Below are 20587 nucleotides of genomic sequence, written 5' to 3' on the forward strand. Positions count from 1 at the left end.
TTAAGCCCATCATCACACAGCAAAAATCTGCTATCAGAATAATAACTAACTCTGCTTTCAGACAACACTCAGCTCCCTTGTTTAAATCTCTAAACTTGCTAAATATTAACTCCCTCCACACATTCTCTTGTGTCAACTACATTTACAAAACCCTGTTCTTAAATGCAAACCATGCTCTGAAACTCTCCCTGGACAGATGTAATAGGACCCATTATCACCACACCAGAAATAAATATCTCTTTGATATCCCCAGGGTCAAACTTAATCTGTGTAAACACTCTATGCAAATTAAGGGACCTAGTCTATGGAACTCACTCCCTAGTGAATTGAAAAACTGTAAAACTTTTGCCTTATTTAAAAGCAAAACCAAAAAGTACCTAACTTCATCTATTTAGTTTCCTACACTGAGCTTTAAATTTGCTCTGTACCTAGTGGTACCCAATCTCATAATTTTTATGTAATATCAAACAACCTTATCATTGTGTTCATTGCTGTCTTCTTTTATGTGCTAGCCATATGCTGTATTGTGACTACCAATTTTTGTCAACTACCATTCAAGCTGTCATTGCAATCAATCTTATATTGTTTCTGCAGTATTGTGCCTACCAATTTGTTGTCAACTACCATTTTAAGCTGTCATTGCAATCAATCATAGCTACCTATGTGCTTTAATATACTGTACCTATAATTTTCTCTCATTTTTTTTTTCATTCCATGTAATCTGTTATCATTTTTTTGTCTATAAATTTTGCAAGTATTTACCTCCTTAAAATTTTCTTAGATTAAGGACCTGCCCGAAACGCTGCGCGTGCTAGTGGCTTTACAAGACTGTAATTACCATAATTGTATCCTCACATTCCTTATGTACATTCTTGTATATGCATAAATAAATAAATAAATAAATGTGGTAATCTCACAGATGTTAACAACTACAGACCTATATCTATCCTGCCAAACTTGTCAAAAATTTTTGAAAAACTAATCTATAAGCAGCTTTACTCATATCTAGCCAAACTCAATATACTTAGCCCTTGCCAATATGGCTTCAGACCCAAAAAAAGCACTAACGATGCACTTATTAGTATGCTTAACTCGATTCATACAGCTCTTGATAAAAATGAGTTCTCTGTTGGGTTGTTTGTGGACCTGCGTAAAGCTTTTGACACTGTCAACCACCAAAACCTTCTTCTTAAATTACATCATTATGGAGTCAGAGGACACTCCCTACAATACCTCAAGTCCTACCTTACTGACAGGCTCCAATATGTTTCTGTGAATAATACAATTTCTCCCACCCTACCCATCAACATTGGTGTTCCCCAGGGCAGCATACTTGGCCCTCTCCTCTTTCTCATCTACATTAATGACCTTCCAAATGCCTCCCAACACCTCAAACCAATTCTATTTGCTGACGACACAACCTTCATTTACTCCAGTCCTGATCCCCTTGCTCTAAATGCCACAGTAAATACTGAGCTAAATAAAGTCCATCTGTGGCTAACTGCCAACAAACTCACCCTTAACATTGACAAAACCTTTTATATTCTGTTTGGCAATAAATCCTCTAATCAAATAAATCTCAAAATAAACAATACCCAAATTTGTATCAAATTAGATGGCAAATTCCTTGGCATTCTCATTGACCACAAGCTTAATTTCCAGGGACACATTCTAAACATATCAAAAAACGTTTCAAAAACTGTGGGCATTCTTTCTAAGATCAGATATTATGTACCACGCCCTGCCCTGGTGACTCTCTATTACTCCCTTATCTATCCATATCTCAACTATGGTATTTGTGCTTGGGGCTCTACTACCCAAAATCACTTACGTCCTCTAATTACTCAACACAAAGCTGCTATTAGGACAATATCCAATTCTGGCCCCAGACATCACTCGGTACCCCTACTTAAATCTCTGAATATGTTAGACATTAAGTCACTGCACATTCTCTCATGTGTATTATACATATATAAAACGCTAAACTATAATGCCAATCCTGATCTCAAAAGCTTCATAGAAGGTTGTATCAGAACCCATGAGCATCACACCAGAAATAAATACAGTTTTGATATTCCTAGAGTACGACTTAATCAAACTAGAAATGCTCTACAAATCAAGGGGCCCAGAATGTGGAATGACCTTCCCAACCATGTTAAAGACTGTACCTCTCTCAACCAGTTTAAGTTAAAAGCGAAGCTATACCTAATAAATTCCCTGTAACCTACCTTACCCTTCTATTGTCAACCAATGTCTGTTTTTTTCTTTAAAGAGCGCTGTTTGTCGACATAATTGTATTTGTGCTGCTTTTTCATCTATGTTTTCATTTCTTGTTTTCATTCTACTCATTATGCTCAATTAGTATTAAGCTTGTCATTTAAGTTTATCATGCCCGAAACGCTTTGCGTAATAGTGGCTTTAGGCATTGTATGTACTAGCTATACCTATAAGTCAAACAATCCTTGTAAATATTTATTGTATGTATGTACCTTACCTAAATAAAATTGTATTGTATTGTATTGTATTGTAAAAACATTTATTCTTGAGACACAGTTTTTTAAGATTTATGTAAAAATTTAAAAATAATAGTGAATGCTATGGTATTATAATGTTTTCATGCTTTATATTTAGGAATAAATAATTTTCAGTCAACATTTAGTTTTTTTTGTTTACTTTATGTAAACCTATCCAATTTACGTTCTTATAACATAAATATAACATTTATATGACGTCAGTATAACGTTATTTACACGACATCATTACGTTATTATGATGTTATATTAACATATAATTCCTGTATGAAAACCAGAATATATGTTGAACTTTATGTTTTAAACCTTGCAAAGTTATCATAAAACTTGGAATAAGACAGTAAGCATGCTTTACTTATGAAAATATACAAACAAATCAACAAAAACATTTTAACATAAAAAACATAAACATAACATAAATTGATTGCATGCATGGGAGTTAACTGGAACTCTGTAATATTGCATACATGAACCTTAAGGTACAAACCCAGTGTATTTACCCATGCAGTTCTTTCCTAAATCTAAATTTTTCCAATTTTTACACTTTGTTTCGACTTCTGTCTTGTGTTGCTACTTTTAATACCCCATTAATGTCCCCTTTGTTATGTCCATTCGTCCCATTGTGCACCTCTACTATATGTCACTCCTAATTCTTCGCTTTTCTAGAGAATGTAATATAAGCTTTGACAATCTTTCTTCATATGACAGGTTAACAGGTAGAATAGGACAGGTAGAACAAAGATTACCATTTATATATGGATAACTATTATAAGTTGGTTTGAATGAGTGAATTACTGCTTGAAGATAGGTATATACACCTGCGGTACTATCAGATTGCATCGTGGTGAGCCTAAAACCCTTCAGATCCAAGCAAAGGGTAAAATGCCAGCAGATACAATTGCGAACACATTGATACCAAAATGAAAGACATATGACGAGAATTGAGGTAACCAAAGTGAAAAGAGTGTTCACATTACATTGCACTAGAGTGCTCCCGGGTTACTTTCTCTCACTTTCTCTGTTTTGTGCGGATGGTACACCTTGCTTTTGGAGTTTATATGCATTTAAACCTGTAGATAATTCTATTGCTAACACATTGATACCAAAATGAAAGACCTAGGATGACAATTGGGGTGACCAAAATGAAAGAGTGTATACATTTTATCGCTCTTGTGCGCTCCCTGGTAACACACTCTCGCTTACTCTGTTTGTTGCGGATGGTAAGCCGGGCTTTTGGAGTTTATATGCCTTTAGTCCTGTAGAGAATTCTATTGCGAACACATTGATACCAAATTGAAAAACCTAGGATGAGAATTGAGGGAACAAAGTTGAAAAGGGTATACACTTTTCAGTATTATCACGCTCTCTAATGTAATGAGAGTTGCCTGAGGGTGGCTCAGCTTTCTTTTTCTGGTACCCTTGGCCTACATTCATCTTGTCGGCGGGTGGAGCGCGCTGCTGTCTTTGACATTATATGCACATAGTTCTGTTGGGAATTCTATTGCGAACGCATTGATACCAAAATGAAAGACATAGGACGAGAATTAAGGTGACAAAGTTGAAAAGAGTATACACTTTTCAGTATTTCCGCACACTACCAGGGAATGTCTAAAAAAAAACTGGAGAGTGTGGAGGGGTAACTTGCCCAAAACGCGAAAGTGTTTGGGGCGATTAACTTTCGTTCAGTACTATCATGCAAGAGAAGCCACACATCTATGGTTCATCCAAAAAAATCAGTAGACTTCTAGATGTTACTACTGCTCGGCTTAGACTCGGTTACAAGTATTTCTGGGAATTCTCATTATCTGCTGATGTAGATCTGACCAAATGTTAACTGTGTCAACAAAATTATTCGCACACCCTCCGTCACTATGTGATAGTGAATTCAGAGACAATTCTATAACCAATGTACCAACGATATGTAAATATTTCATTCAAAATGATCGGCTACCAGAAATTTTAGCCAAATATCCCCAGTTTGCTAACTGTAGGTAGTAACTAAGTGATTGTAACATATCCACCGCTGCCCACTGGATGGGGGGCGGTGTGCAGGACAAACATATCAATTGTAACACTAGCTCTCCACATATGTCAGTTGCTTAATTTAGAAACTGTACTTGTGGTCGATCTCGAACCCATTGTTGATGTGACGACTTATACTGAATTTTGTAACTAGCTCATCAAGATTGTAACTTGCTTAGCTAAATGAATTGTGGGGTTCAGTCCCTGAGCCCATTATGTGCCTCTGCAACCCTTTCCACTACCGCCCACAAGATGGGTATGGGGTGCATAATAAATGAACTAAACTAACTTTAAGGCATCCTGAAAGAAAGCTTGGAGGGCTTGAAAAATTGCAGACAAAGCCTTGAGGATAATCCTTGGGTGCCTTCGTACCACAAAGATACTTAATATGAGAAAGGAACTTAATATTCCGAGTGTTGTTTATCGTGTTACTAAAATTAACTGTCAAATTGGTATAAAAATGCTTAGGCTATCTCATCCTAACCCTTGCACAGAAGCCCTCCAGAATATCTTTATTGAATGTAAACATTGTTTCAAATAGATAAATAAAATTGGAACTGAACTCAGAAAGTATCAGATTTATAATTTGTACCAAGAGACAACAATATCACTTTCCTGCACTGTAGGAAATTACACCCTTTTCAATTTTAATCCCTCCCTTTCCATCAAAGGAGCAAATTAGAGATCAGTCCCAGCTTTGTTTTGAGGCAAAGCTCAACGTCTTAAGCCATATTGATGCTCTGTCCACAGAGCATTCTCTCTCTTAAATCATATACACTGAAGGTTTCCTACAGCGCCCAACGGGTGCAGCTGGAAGTGCAGTTGTCCTGACAATAGGCTATGACTTATATTTTGAGTGGGAAGTCCGTATAAACAACTGGGCCTCTACCCTTCAGACTGAACTATTTGCCTTGCTCCTTGCACTGAAATGTGTACAAGTATCCAAACTTGATACATTAATTGTAAGTGACTCTTTATCATCCTTAATTGCTCTCAACTCCTTAAGACATAACTGTAACATGCTTGTGTCTGAAGCTAGACACAAATACAACAACAACTTTGAACTGCCCTGAACTATATCCGATCCTATCTTAGTAACAGACACCAATATGTAGCCATCAATGATATAACCTCTCCCACTCTACCACTTACCATAGGGTTGCCACAGAGCAGCATCCTAGGACCCTCCTGTTCCTTATATACATCAATGATCTCCCTAATGTCTCTAACATACTTAAACCTATATTGTTGGCTGATGATACTACTCATCTACTCTGACCCCAACCCATTCCTGTTAAATAATGTTGTAAACAATTAATTAAAAAAAGTCTACTTGTGGATGTCAACCAACAAACTCACACTAAACATAGAAAAGATCTACTATATCTTATTTGGAAACAAATCAACAAATGCAATTCAGCTTCAGATAGCTAATGTAAACATTAACAATAAAAATGATGGAAAGTTCCTTGGCCTATTCCTAGACAAGAGACTCACCTTCCGCACCCATATACAACACATAACTAAAAAGGTTTCTATAACAGTTGGTATACTCTCTAAGATCAGATATTATGTACCCTACTCTGCTCTCCTCTCACTCTATTATGCACTTATCTATCCCTATCATTCTTATGGTATTTGTGCTTGAGGTTCAACCTCTGCAAACTACCTCAAGCCCATCATCATCCAGTAAAAATCTGCTATCAGGACAGTAACTAACTCTACCTTCAGACAACACACAGCTCCCTTGTTCAAATCCCTAAACATGCTAAACATAAATTCACTCCATACATTCTCCTGTGTAAATTACGTTTATAAATAACCGCTGCATTACGTAGGAATGCGGAGGAATTTCTGATGGAGGAGAAGACAGTTGCACAGCGCGATCTGCAGCGCAGCGTGCGGAGCGCCGCGGGGGGCCTATATAAGAAGAGAGGAGGGGACATGCATTCTTTCTTGCTACAGCCTCGCCCCGCTTCACAAGTCAAAGAAAAAATTTTTCCCACCCTCCTCCCCTTCCAATGGTCAGCGGCAAATAACCCTACGCACAGTCCTATGTACTTTGTCCTTTATTGTTAGTAAACTGGGGGGTGCAGCGCCGGCCCCTAAGTATTACGCTGTCCGCAGCTACTTACTCTCACTTGTAAGAGTATTGTTAAATTTGTCCTATAGGTGTATTCTACAGATACTAGTAATTTACCATTTCACATTATGTCTGGGATTGGCACATTATTTCTGTCATGTGTTAGGCCACTATATGATACTCTATAAGCCCTGATTCTAGTTAAAAATTATGTAAACGTTTGCCTTACTTGTACCAATAGTTAATAAGGATTCCGCGTTCTGCAGACCATGTTCTATTTAGTTACCGGATATAAGCATATGTATTAATGTTATTAAGTCATTGTAGTCAAGTTATACATGTATTTATGCTGTTGAAAAATTATACAAGTTATCCTGTTCATTAACATGGTCTGAAAAAATTTATTTATTTGTTTCTACTAAAAAATTAAATAAAATAGGTCCCAATGCTGTCGGTGTCTCATTCCTCCGTTATCAGAAAAACCCTTTTTCTAAGTGCAAACCCTGTTCTGAAACTCTTCCTGGACAGATGTAATAGAACACATGGCCACCCCACCAGACATAAATATCTCTTTGATATCCCCAGAGTCAAACTTAATCTATGTAAACACTCTATGTAAATAAAGGGTCCTAGTCTATGGAACTCACTCCCTAATGATTTGAAAAGCTGTCCAACTTCTGCCATATTCAAAAATAAAACCAAAAAGTACCTAATTTCATCTTCATAGTTTTCTACCATGGGCTTCATCTTCACACTGTATCTAGTGTTACTCAATCCCCCAATATTTGTACCTAAGCCATATTACTTTAACATTGTAATCTTAGATATCATCTGATATCATGGTTGTTGTATTCAGTGCATATACTACTGCATTATTCCTTGAAACTTTTCCTCGAAATGATCTTCATATTGTGCTTCAGTGAACCAATGTATAACCCTGAAATGCTATCCTCATGTACCTAGTGTTACGGTGCCCTCTCCTATTTCTTTCGTTTGTCGGCTTAAAGAGTCATATCAGCTCTCCCTACTGATTCTCTGAGGTTCAGGGAGTCTATTGACATATGTGACGACCAGACCGGCTGCCATTTAATGGAAGGGAGTTACATTATAAGTTGTAAATAATGAGAAATTGGCGCCCGATATAAAATGAAACAGTATCCCCTACGGCAGATATGACCTTTTGGAAGGGACATTAGCCGATCGCGGATTGGCCGACGTGGTTCGCGGGCGACAAATCAGGGCCCGCCATGACGTCACCGAGTGCCCCGGGCGGCGCCAACGTCAGAGTTGATCTGACCTTGGAAGCGACAGGACGCGCCTCGGTCTGCTCTCAAGGATTAGAGGCTCTACAAGCCTTATTCAGTGGATTGACTAGCCATCGCAGCCCACCATCAGTTATTGGAGACCCTGCGCTTCTGGGAAGCAAATAAGGAACCAAGTTCATTGAGCAGAGAAGTGCCAAACTTGGAAAATAGTCGGCGACGACGCTGGGGCGGCGCCGCTGGACGTGAGGTCTGGAGGGTGCGGCGGGCAGGCCTAGCTGTGACCGGGTCACATCCACTGAGAATCTTGGAAGGACGACAACGTGCCTAGGACAAGAAACAACGCCTTGTGGAAGGGGCGAGTGTGGGAAAAATAGTGATTAGCTCAGCGCCCATCGATGAACCAGGATTGGGGCAGCTGAATCTCAGGGATTGGAACGGCGACGACGCGAAGGTTTCACGACACCTGAGGACCTGTGGAACGTCCTGGATCGTCAAGGATCGACCCAAGGAAGCGTGGGAACCTCACACCATCGAGGGACAGGCGTCGTGAGCCAGGAATGTAAGGTAGATCATTTTCCCTCCCATTACCCCTTGTAATGGGAGGGAACTCCCATTCCCTTGTAGGCTAGTTAGGCCACAATATTTACTTATGTATGTGGCAGCAAGACTTTATTACTTTAATAGTAGAATAGGCTGCAAGGCAGCTTGAGTCCAGGACTGTCAGAGAGGACAGTGTGTATGGATGGCAGGACAGTGAAGAAGAGGCGCCGACGTGGTGAAGAAGCCCTCCTGTGAGAGTGTGGGACTCCTGTCTTCCTGCCCAGTTGAAGGAGTGTTGAAGGTCGTGGAAGAAGAGGCTGACGATCTCCAGACTTATTGTCCATATTTCCATATTCATGTATTACTTGTGATTGTGTGTGTGTGTTCATGTAATTTGCATCAGTAAATTCACACGTTTTATCACTGTGTTTAAGTGTGCCTCCATTTATGATAATTCTCTATGAGCATACACGAAGGTTATCATAGTACCACCTAGGGAACACTACGTTCTCTATAGCAGTTCTTATTGCCTGGAGGGTGGTAAAGACAGCACAGACTTACATAAAAGTGTACCCTTAGCCATCCGATCAGTATCGTTGCCTGAATGGTGGCAACTATTAACGTAGTGGCTACAGAGAGGTAAAGCCACACAGACCTTCCTGGGAGAGTACCCTGGGCCGACCGTCCAGTAGCAGATCCATGGGAGTAGCAACCTTCTGGCTACAAACAATATATAATACACCCACTGAACTGCATTGCTGGGGCGCAGATATAATAACCCAGCTGGCGACCTTGCTAAGAAGAAGATAGAGAAGACAGGCGGGAAAGGAGTTCCTGCAACCTTTTTTGTCTGGCAGGCAAGACTCAGGGAGGTTACGGTTATAAGGTAAGCCTGAGTCTTCCTTCACTCCCCCACGGGTCTAGGCCGGAACTGTTAACAGCAGTTTCCCCTTGTTTGACTGAAGGGCTTCCAGGGTGAATCAGTGGCACCCCTTTGTGGTGGAAGCAAAGACCTGCGGAGGTGGGCATTGTTGGTCCTCTCTTGTGTGACCAAGGAGACTCCGGTGAATCCCGGGAGTCGGAGGGGCTGAGTACTTGGGCCTTTTGAGCCCCTAGCGGTTAAGTGTTAGCAGAGCCCCGACCGGACCACCTCCACGTGACAGAGAACTGGCGACCTTGCCAGGATGCGAACCCCAGTAGCCAAGAACTGGGAACGTCGCCAGGAAGCGTGGATCAAGCTACAGTGTGGCCCAAATTTCAAGACAAGATTGCCAGGGTACTAATACAGTGTGGCCAGTGAATTCAGTGGTACTGTTACTCAACCGGCTAAGGGACTGAAACGGTGAAATTAGTGCCTACTAACTTGTCTGTGCTGTCGTGTATGCTCAATGATATAGAGATGGAGGAGGACAAAGTAAAGAAATTTATTGACACAAGGGAAGAGAGAATTTTGGAAGAGTGTACCAAGGCCCAGCTCCAACAAGTGGCAAACCACTTTGGGATCAGGTTGAGGACGACTAAGGTAGCGGAGCGAAGGATAGAGATCATGGCACAGCTCACAGCTCGAGAGGAAGCGACGGGAGAGGAGCCATCTCAAGAGGAGCCGTCCCGAGGAGAGCCGTCGCAAGGTGAACCGTCCCGACTAGGGCCACCCCAAGCGCCTACCAGTGGGGAGAGAATTCACAGTGAACATGGGAGCAGTGGAAGGTCCAGCTGTAGTAAGAGGAGCCTGCAACTGGAAATAATGAAGATGCAACTGGAAGCCCAGCTGCGACGAGAGGAGAGAGAAGCGCAAATGCAGCGAGAGGAACGTGCGGCTGAGCTGCAGCGAGAGGAACGTGCGGCTGAGCTGCAGCGAGAAGAAGGAGAGAGACAACTGCGACTGGAGGAGATAAAGGCAAAGAAAGAAGTCGAATTGCGTCGCGTTGAACGTGGTCTGCCCTCACTACCTGCACGGCGGGATGACCTCAAGGTAAGGGAACGTGACTTACCTACGTTCGAACCACAAGAAGCTGAGGCGTTCTTCGAACACTTTGAACGGATAGCAACTCTGAAGGAGTGGCCAGAAGATGATTGGGCTGCTCTGGTCCAGGGCAGGTTGACTGGTGAGGCCCGGGAAGCCTATAACATGCTGGACCTAGAGGAGTGTACTAGTTATGACGCGATTAAGAATGAGGTTCTCCACTCATTCCGGCTGACTCCGGAGATGTACCGGAAGCGGTTCAGAGTGTGTACAAGAGCGTCGGGAAAGACTTACGCCGAGACCGCCAGGGATATGGAACGGAAATTTCTACGATGGTTGAAGGCGGAGGAAGCGGAGTCAGTGGATGATATCAAACGACTGATAGTGATGGAGAAGTTTATGTCGGTGCTCCATCCTGAGTTGCGAGTAAGGGTGAGAGAAGCAGGTATTAAGGACCTGAAGGCTGCAGCGGATCGAGCCGACATGCTGGAGGAGGCACTACATCTCAGGAGGGAGGGGCCGCCCAGACACTCGCCTTACCCCAGGTCGGGAGGGAACTTTAGGAGTTCAGGAGGAGCGAGGATGGGTGGGGACTCTCCCAAGAGTAGTGTACCCAATGAGGTAACCCAGTTCAAGAGCTCAAGGGACGCGGGGAGGAAGCCCCAAGCTGTGAGCAGTAGACCTAACTCGGGAGCAAGTGCTGCAGTCCCGGACACGACGGCAGGGAGTCCAAGGAGGACCCAGGGAACGTCTGCAAGTGGTACCGCCCGAGGGACTGGCGAGTGGCCGCCCAGGGGAGGTGGCCGATGCTACAACTGTGGTGTGAGAGGACATTATGCCCGCGAGTGTGAGGAGCACCAAAGGAATGTAGGATTAATGTTGGAAGAGGAGAGAGTGTTTGTTCACACCCCATATTATAGTGGACCCAACGTGAATGGTTGGGAAATGAAGTTGGGTGAACATCCCTTCGTTTTCGGGGCCAACGTGAAGTTTGGAAAGTCAGACCCAGTGGAGGTTGCCGTGCTTCGAGATACGGGTGCTGACATAAGTATGGTGACCAGGAGTATTCTCCCCAAGGAATTTAATGATTCACCTGTGGGAGTGGTGAGGATACGCAGTGTGGGGGAGGAATACAGGTTGCCACTTCACGAAGTACAGCTGATTGCCGACTGCGGAGTCGAGAAAGCTATAGTAGCTGTAGCCCCTAAGTTACCCCTAGAGCATGTACAGATGGTGCTGGGTAATGACCTCGGAGGAGGCAGGATACAACCCGATTGGGCCAGGAGTGCCTATGTTGCAAGCAGCGGTACAACCCTGCCAGGTGAGGTATCGGTCGTTCCAGATGATAGAGAGGAAGCCGACTTCGCCAGGGGAAACGTCGCCAGAGACGACGACAACGAGGGCGAGAGTGCAGAGAGGTCGTCGGAGGTTGTGGAAAACCCCGACGGGGACCTCCGACTATGCCTGATGATGCGTGTGGAGGAGTGGCGAGGAGCAGCTGTACAAACGCCTGGGGCGGTGAAGAGGCTGCAGACCGCACTCCCTCCATACAGAAACGCGAATAAAGTAAGCTCAGTGGATGAGCGAACGGCAGTGAGGGGCAGAGTGGAGGAGCCACGACGTAGTGCACCCTATGCCGGCCAGATGAATAGTGGTAGGTGCAAGATGAACCACCGTAGTGAGGTGAGCCACAGGGAGGTGGATGAGCCCAACCACGAACCGAAGAAGACGTCTGCAGGGAAGAGAATCTCCTGGAGGAGTGAAGATGTTTGTCGGGAACGAAGGAGCGAATGGTATAGGAAAGGCAATACGAAGAAAGCAGGGAATAGGTACACCCAGGGTAGGCGCCAGCCTAACCAGAGGGGCATTGGGCCATCGCAAAAGCCTAGTGTGGAAGAGAGGAAGCTGCTGGACGGAGTACAGGTTACAAGTGCCACTGTTAGGAGACAACGCACCTATGGGAGAAGAGGAACCGAGAAGAGAGAAGATTGGCGAAGAGGAGATCATGAGAGGAAACATGGAGTACCTGTAGGACGCAGTGGAAATGCAAGACTATCTCGGAGTGCACGACGCGGTGGAGGGGCTGCATGCACTGAATCTTACAGTGGTAACGAGCCATGGGAGTACACTCGTAGCCACGGAGAGAGGATTTCTTGTAGGTGTTCAGGGAACACCCATCACACCCGGTCCTATGCGAGGTGGAGATACAATGAGGCAAGTGACTGGCAAGGTGGTATGAGCCACGTCACCAACTGGAGGAGTGACACTTCAGGAACGGAGGGAGCAAGAGTGTAGGTTGCCCTCTTGAGTGCCACTCTTCCGATATGACTCTTATTTTAAGGGGAGGGGTATGTTACGGTGCCCTCTCCTATTTCTTTCGTTTGTCGGCTTAAAGAGTCATATCAGCTCTCCCTACTGATTCTCTGAGGTTCAGGGAGTCTATTGACATATGTGGCGACCAGACCGGCTGCCATTTAATGGAAGGGAGTTACATTATAAGTTGTAAATAATGAGAAATTGGCGCCCTGATATAAAATGAAACAGTATCCCCTACGGCAGATATGACCTTTTGGAAGGGACATTAGCCGATCGCGGATTGGCCGACGTGGGTCGCGGGCGACAAATCAGGGCCCGCCATGACGTCACCGAGTGCCCCGGGCGGCGCCAACGTCAGAGTTGATCTGACCTTGGAAGCAACAGGACGCGCCTCGGTCTGCTCTCAAGGATTAGAGGCTCTACAAGCCTTATCCAGTGGATTGACTAGCCATCGCAGCCCACCATCAGTTATTGGAGACCCTGAGCTTCTGGGAAGCAAATAAGGAACCAAGTTCATTGAGCAGAGAAGTGCCAAACTTGGAAAATAGTCGGCGACGACGCTGGGGCGGCGCCGCTGGACGTGAGGTCTGGAAGGTGCGGCGGGCAGGCCTAGCTGTGACCGGGTCACATCCACTGAGAATCTTGGAAGGACGACACCGTGCCTAGGACAAGAAACAACGCCTTGTGGAAGGGGCGAGTGTGGGAAAAATAGTGATTAGCTCAGCGCCCATCGATGAACCAGGATTGGGGCAGCTGAATCTCAGGGATTGGAACGGCGACGACGCGAAGGCTTCACGACACCTGAGGACCTGTGGAACGTCCTGGATCGACCCAAGGAAGCGTGGGAACCTCACACCATCGAGGGACAGGCGTCGTGAGCCAGGAATGTAAGGTAGATAATTTTCCCTCCCATTACCCCTTGTATGAGTAGGCTAGTTAGGCCACAATATTTACTTATGTATGTGGCAGCAAGACTTTATTACTTTAATAGTAGAATAGGCTGCAAGGCAGCTTGAGTCCAGGACTGTCAGAGAGGACAGTGTGTATGGATGGCAGGACAGTGAAGAAGAGGCGCCGACGTGGTGAAGAGGCCCTCCTGTGAGAGTGTGGGACTCCTGTCTTCCTGCCCAGTTGAAGGAGTGTTGAAGGTCGTGGAAGAAGAGGCTGACGATCTCCAGACTTATTGTCCATATTTCCATATTCATGTATTACTTGTGATTGTGTGTGTGTGTTCATGTAATTTGCATCAGTAAATTCACACGTTTTATCACTGTGTTTAAGTGTGCCTCCATTTATGATAATTCTCTATGAGCATACACGAAGGTTATCATAGTACCACCTAGGGAACACTACGTTCTCTATAGCAGTTCTTATTGCCTGGAGGGTGGTAAAGACAGCACAGACTTACATAAAAGTGTACCCTTAGCCATCCGATCAGTATCGGTGCCTGAATGGTGGCAACTATTAACGTAGTGGCTACAGAGAGGTAAAGCCACACAGACCTTCCTGGGAGAGTACCCTGGGCCGACAGTCCAGTAGCAGATCCATGGGAGTAGCAACCTTCTGGCTACAAACAATATATAATACACCCACTGAACTGCATTGCTGGGGCGCAGATATAATAACCCAGCTGGCGACCTTGCTAAGAAGAAGATAGAGAAGACAGGCGGGAAAGGAGCTCCTGCAACCTTTTTTGTCTAGCAGGCAAGACTCAGGGAGGTTACGGTTATAAGGTAAGCCTGAGTCTTCCTTCACTCCCCCACGGGTCTAGGCCGGAACTGTTAACAGCAGTTTCCCCGTGTTTGACTGAAGGGCTTCCAGGGTGAATCAGTGGCACCCCTTTGTGGTGGAAGCAAAGACCTGCGGAGGTGGGCATTGTTGGTCCTCTCTTGTGTGACCAAGGAGACTCCGGTGAATCCCGGGAGTCGGAGGGGCTGAGTATTTGGGCCTTTTGAGCCCCTAGCGGTTAAGTGTTAGCAGAGCCCCGACCGGACCACCTCCACGTGACACTAATAATCCTTGTTTCTTTATTGTGTATTGTTATTATTGTGTATCATTCTGATCTGCTTTTGTGTCAAAATTTCTTCAAATTACCTGCAAACACTTTTGCTGATTTTACTGTAATTATTCTACTTAAAATTATCTGTACCTGTAAAGAAAAGCTGTAAAATACCTGCTAACATTTTTTTATCAATTTTACTGTTAATTTATAAAAAAAAAATCTGTTTTAGGACTTACCCGAAATGCTATGCGTGCTAGTGGCTTTACAAGAATGTTAATTCAACTTATTTTCTATATTCTCTGTTAACCCCCAATGTAACTTCTTGTACATAAATAAATAAAAATAAAATAATAAAAATAACAAAATTATTAATGATGGGGTCAAGCGACGAGGGAGTAATTGCACAAAGCGTCCCTCACCTGTGATGTCACAGCGTCCTCTGACGCTATATCAACACAGCGGCCATTTTGTCGTCAGTTCAGTCATGGCGAGGACAAACCCTTCATGCAAACTGCACCTACTATCAAGAAGAAGATTTTGTGTTCCACCGATAGTATTATCGTAAGTAAACACTTATATTTTATATTTTATTATATTAATTGGTTCTATTTTTCTGTAATAAAGGTCCAAGAGGGTGTTGAGTAAGGAGCAAGGGTACTGTGTTGTGAAGTGAGGGCTGTTACTGGTGTCTGTGGAGATGTGAGGACTTGTACCAACCACTATCACCACCAGTACCTTGTCTTGCACCCTGCTTAGTATTCCTATTGAGATATGAAATATTATTGCATTCATATAATTATTCATTCACAGTCATTACTATTTTTATGGGCTATGTTCTGTTACCCTAATGCTTTTTATTCCTGGGCATGTCCATTTACTCTCCAGCCCTTCACAAGCCACTGCTGCACTCCCTCCATGCCCATACTTACTGTGCTTATTCTTACAGGACTGCACTGCATTATGTGGTGCTCACTGCCTGGACACCTTGGCAATGTAGAGACAGATATTCTGCAATACCGTGATATTAGCAGTAGAGTGATAAGCTGACACACGGGAGGTACAATGGAAAGAAGTCGAGTATCAACTCTTGTAATTTATATTGCTTCCAGTGAGTTTTTAGTTTTCTTATAATCACTATGTTATCTATCTCCTACAACCTAGTTATCTGCTTCATACATGCATTATAGGGTTCTGGTAGTTGTTCTACTCACCAAGCTCTTCCAAGGCCAGGCTTGACATGTGAGAGCTTGGTCCAACAGGCTGTTGCTTGGACAGGCCCCTCAGGCCCACATATCCACCACAGCCTTGTTTGTCCAGCACTTCTTGAAGATGTTCAGGTTTTCTCTTGAAGGTGTCGACGGTTGTTCCAGCAATACTGTATTTCTTTTATTGCTGTAAACATGTTTTCAGCCATAAAAAAAATAATCCTGAATCCAGAAAAAAATCCCTTTTGTGTCATCTGGAAATTTTCAAATATTGCTGATCAAACCTGAGTCTAAATTATTTGTATATATTAGAATTACAGAGGTCCCAGGACAGAGTTTTGAGGAACTCCACTTACATTTTCCCACTCTGATTTAACCCCATTTATACAAACTCATTCTTATCTTTTAGCTAATCATTTATTGTACACACCATACTCAGCCTGTGTAGGGTAGTTTATTGTGCATCCTAGTATTGTGTATGTGTAGTATATATATTTGTGTAGTATATTTGGTATATTTAATGCCTCTAACCTCTCCTCATAGTTCTTGTCCTTCATTTCTGGGAGCCACTTAGTAGCATGTCTTTGCACCTTTTCCAGTTTATGTGCTTCTTAAGATATGGGCACCATACAACCGCTGCATATTCCAGCTTTAGTCTAACAAAAGTTGTGAACAATTTCTTGAGTATTTCGCCATCCATGCATTTAAAAGCTCTGAATATTATCATTTACCTGCAATTGGTTGTTGCTGTATTTATAGAATATGATTTGTTCTGCTTTACATTTGTTTATTCTTTTTTTCAAAATTTCTTTCTGCCTCTCTCCTCACTGCCGTGTAGTTGTTTCTCTTTGTATTACTGGTATGTTTGGGGGTTTGGCCTCTTCGTATATTGATTCCATTTTTGTGTCTTTTGGTCTCTGGCCGTCTTGAAATTTCAGTTGAACAAATCCTGTTTCCTAGTTCTGCATCTCTGTTTTGGTATAAATGTTTTTGTTCCTTTATCATATATTTCACAAAATTGACATACTGTGCATTAATTCATCTCAATTACTTCCTTTCCTAACAGCAAGCCTTTCCAGTAAAATTCTTTGAATTCTTTTCTGACTTCCAGCCTAATGTTTGTTTTATTCTTGTGTGTATGATGCCTAGCGTGTGTCTGGTGCCTGTTGTGTTAAACCGAAGATAAATGCATAAGTATAGGTCAGTAATTTCTCCAGCTTTGAAAGGGGCTGTCATTATGCAGCAGTATTCCACTCTAGAGAGCACAAGCGTCTTGAAAACTATCATCATCGGTATAGCATCTCTAGTGTGAAAAGTTCTTGTTATCTATCCTGTCATTTTTCTTGCAGTTGTGACGGCTACTTTATTGTGTTCTTTAAATGTAAGGCCTTCTGACATCAGTACACCCAAATCCTTTACGTTGCTTTTCCGTTCAATGTTATGATTTGACAGCGTTTTGTTTGTCTTCCATGGCATCTAGTGCCATGTCAGAGTGGTCCAGCAACTGTGATAGGCAAGAGCGCCCTGTTCTGAAACCATGTTGTCTGGGGTTATGGAGATGCTGTGATTCCATGTATTTTGTGATCTTACTTCTTAGCATTCTCTCAAAGATTTTTATGATGTGCGATGTTAGTGCTATCGGTCTGTAGTTTTTTGCCTCTGCCTTATTTCCTCCTTTATGGGGAGGTGCTATCTCTGCTGTTTTTAGTATGTCAGGGATAATGCCAGTATCTTGGCTTTGTCTCCAAAGAATGTGAAGGGCCTGCGATAACGTTTCTTTACAGTTCTTGATGAATATAGAGTTCCAAGAGTCAGGGCCTGGTGCAGAGTGCATAGGCATACTGTCTATGGCTTCTTCAAAATCCAGTGGGGATAGGATCACATCTGATTTATGATTTGATGTTGGTATCACATCCATGAAAAATTCATTTGGGTTATCAATCTTCAGTGTGTTCAGTGGCTCGCTGAAAACAGTCGTACTGATTGTGTGGTAAGGCGTACTGATTCTTGTATGGTATTGTGGCAAGTGCAATAATATGTATTGTTTCATTGCAGATAAGAGATTCCAGATCGTTCCAGATTTCCGAAGTACTGAAATGCACACCATACAAGCTTGGTGGATCTAGGTGCAAGGTAAAATAATTTACATTTACTTGAATATATTTTTAGCTAATTATCAGTATATATATATAATATATTTATATGCATATATATATATATATATATATATATATATATATATATATATATATATATATATATATATATATATATATATATATATATATATATATATTATTAAATATGACCGAAAAAGTAAGATTAATAATTCTAACACGAATTTTCTCAATCTTTCGTACATTTCATTTCACTGTTGGAGGTAAATCAAAAATCAATTCTCCAAAATTCATTTTTATTTCTAGTCTGACGCGACACGAGCGCGTTTCGTAAAACTTATTACATTTTCAAAGACTTTAGTTTACAAATACACAACTGAATAGAACTTAAGCATCACCGATTTTATATCTACATTTGAGTGAGGTGGATGGGGTGAGGTGGCATTAATATGGTATTAATTTCATCAACACAAGACAGAACAAGAGGTGGTATTAATAGGGTATTAATTTCATCAACACAAGACAGAACACGAAACAATGGGTATTGAATAGAAGTGTTTGTAGAAAGCCTACTGGTCCATATTTCTTGATGCTTCCATATTGGAGCGGAGTCTTGAGGTGGGTAGAATATAGTTGTGCATTAATTGGCTGTTGATTGCTGGATACAATCACCCAGCAATCAACAGCCAATTAGCCACCCAGCAATCAACCACGTCACCCCATCCACCTCACTCAAATGTAGATATAAAATCGGAGATGCGTAAGTTCTATTCAGTTGTGTATTTGTAAACTAAAGTCTTTGATTGTTATTTATGATAAGATTCCTTACGTTATCTGAGAATGAAGCTATGTTGGTATTGGGAAATCTATAGATGGCACTTATAGTCAAGGAGGATTTAAGGGATTTACTGGAGAACTTGGCAAGGTATATTCACAATAGTCGTCTCTATTACTAATGACACTATTGCAGATGAAGGTATCTTTGTAAGATATTGCTATGCCACCTCCTTTTTTTATTAGGCCTGCAGTTGTGAATGGCTTTATTATCAGCAAAGTTGTAGCATACAACATAGCATATATATGTATATGGCATACACACATATATATATATATATATATATATATATATATATATATATATATATATATATATAAATATATATATATATATATATATATATATATATATATATATATATATATATATACATATATATATATATATATATATATATATATATATATATATATATATATATATATATACATATATATATATATATATATATATATATATATATATATAATATATATATATATATATATATATATATATATATATATATATATATATATATATATATATATATATATATATATATATATATATATATATATATATATATATATGCAAACAAGCCTGAATGGTCCCCAGGACTATATACAACTGAAAACTCACACCCCAGAAGTGACTCGAACCCATACTGCCAGGAGCAACGCAACTGGTATGTACAGGGACGCCTTAATCCGCTTGACCATCACGACCGGACATAAGGAAGTGATAGCCGAAGCTATTTGAACCACTTCCCCGCCGGCACTCGGATGGTAATCTTGGGCATAGCATTTTATCAAATCACCTCATTCTTTGGGGCACACGTGAGGAACACAAATGCAAACAAGCCTGAATGGTCCCCAGGACTATATACAACTGAAAACTCACACCCCAGAAGTGACTCGAACCCATACTGCCAGGAGCAACGCAACTGGTATGTACAGGGACGCCTTAAAACGCTTGACCATCACGACCGGACATAAGGAAGTGATAGCCGAAGTTATTTGAACCACTCCCCCGCCGGCACTCGGATGGTAATCTTGGGCATAGCATTTTATCAAATCACCTCATTCTTTGGGGCACACGTGAGGAACACAAATGCAAACAAGCCTGAATGGTCCCCAGGACTATATACAACTGAAAACTCACACCCCAGAAGTGACTCGAACCCATACTGCCAGGAGCAACGCAACTGGTATGTACAGGGACGCCTTAATCCGCTTGACCATCACGACCGGACATAAGGAAGTGATAGCCGAAGCTATTTGAACCACTTCCCCGCCGGCACTTGGATGGTAATCTTGGGCATAGCATTTTATCAAATCACCTCATTCTTTGGGGCACACATGAGGAACACAAATGCAAACAAGCCTGAATGGTCCCCAGGACTATATACAACTGAAAACTCACACCCCAGAAGTGACTCGAACCCATACTGCCAGGAGCAACGCAACTGGTATGTACAGGGACGCCTTAATCCGCTTGACCATCACGACCGGACATAAGGACTATATCAGTTGTATATAGTCCTGGGGACCATTCAGGCTTGTTTGCATTTGTGTTCCTCACGTGTGCCCCAAAGAATGAGGTGATTTGATATAATGCTATGCCCAAGATTACCATCCGAGTGCCGGCGGGGAAGTGGTTCAAATAGCTTCGGCTATCACTTCCTTATGTCCGGTCGTGATGGTCATGTGGATTAAGGCGTCCC

The sequence above is a fragment of the Procambarus clarkii genome, chromosome 3 (assembly GCF_040958095.1).
Source record: "Procambarus clarkii isolate CNS0578487 chromosome 3, FALCON_Pclarkii_2.0, whole genome shotgun sequence".
In the NCBI taxonomy this organism is placed as follows: domain Eukaryota; kingdom Metazoa; phylum Arthropoda; class Malacostraca; order Decapoda; family Cambaridae; genus Procambarus; species Procambarus clarkii.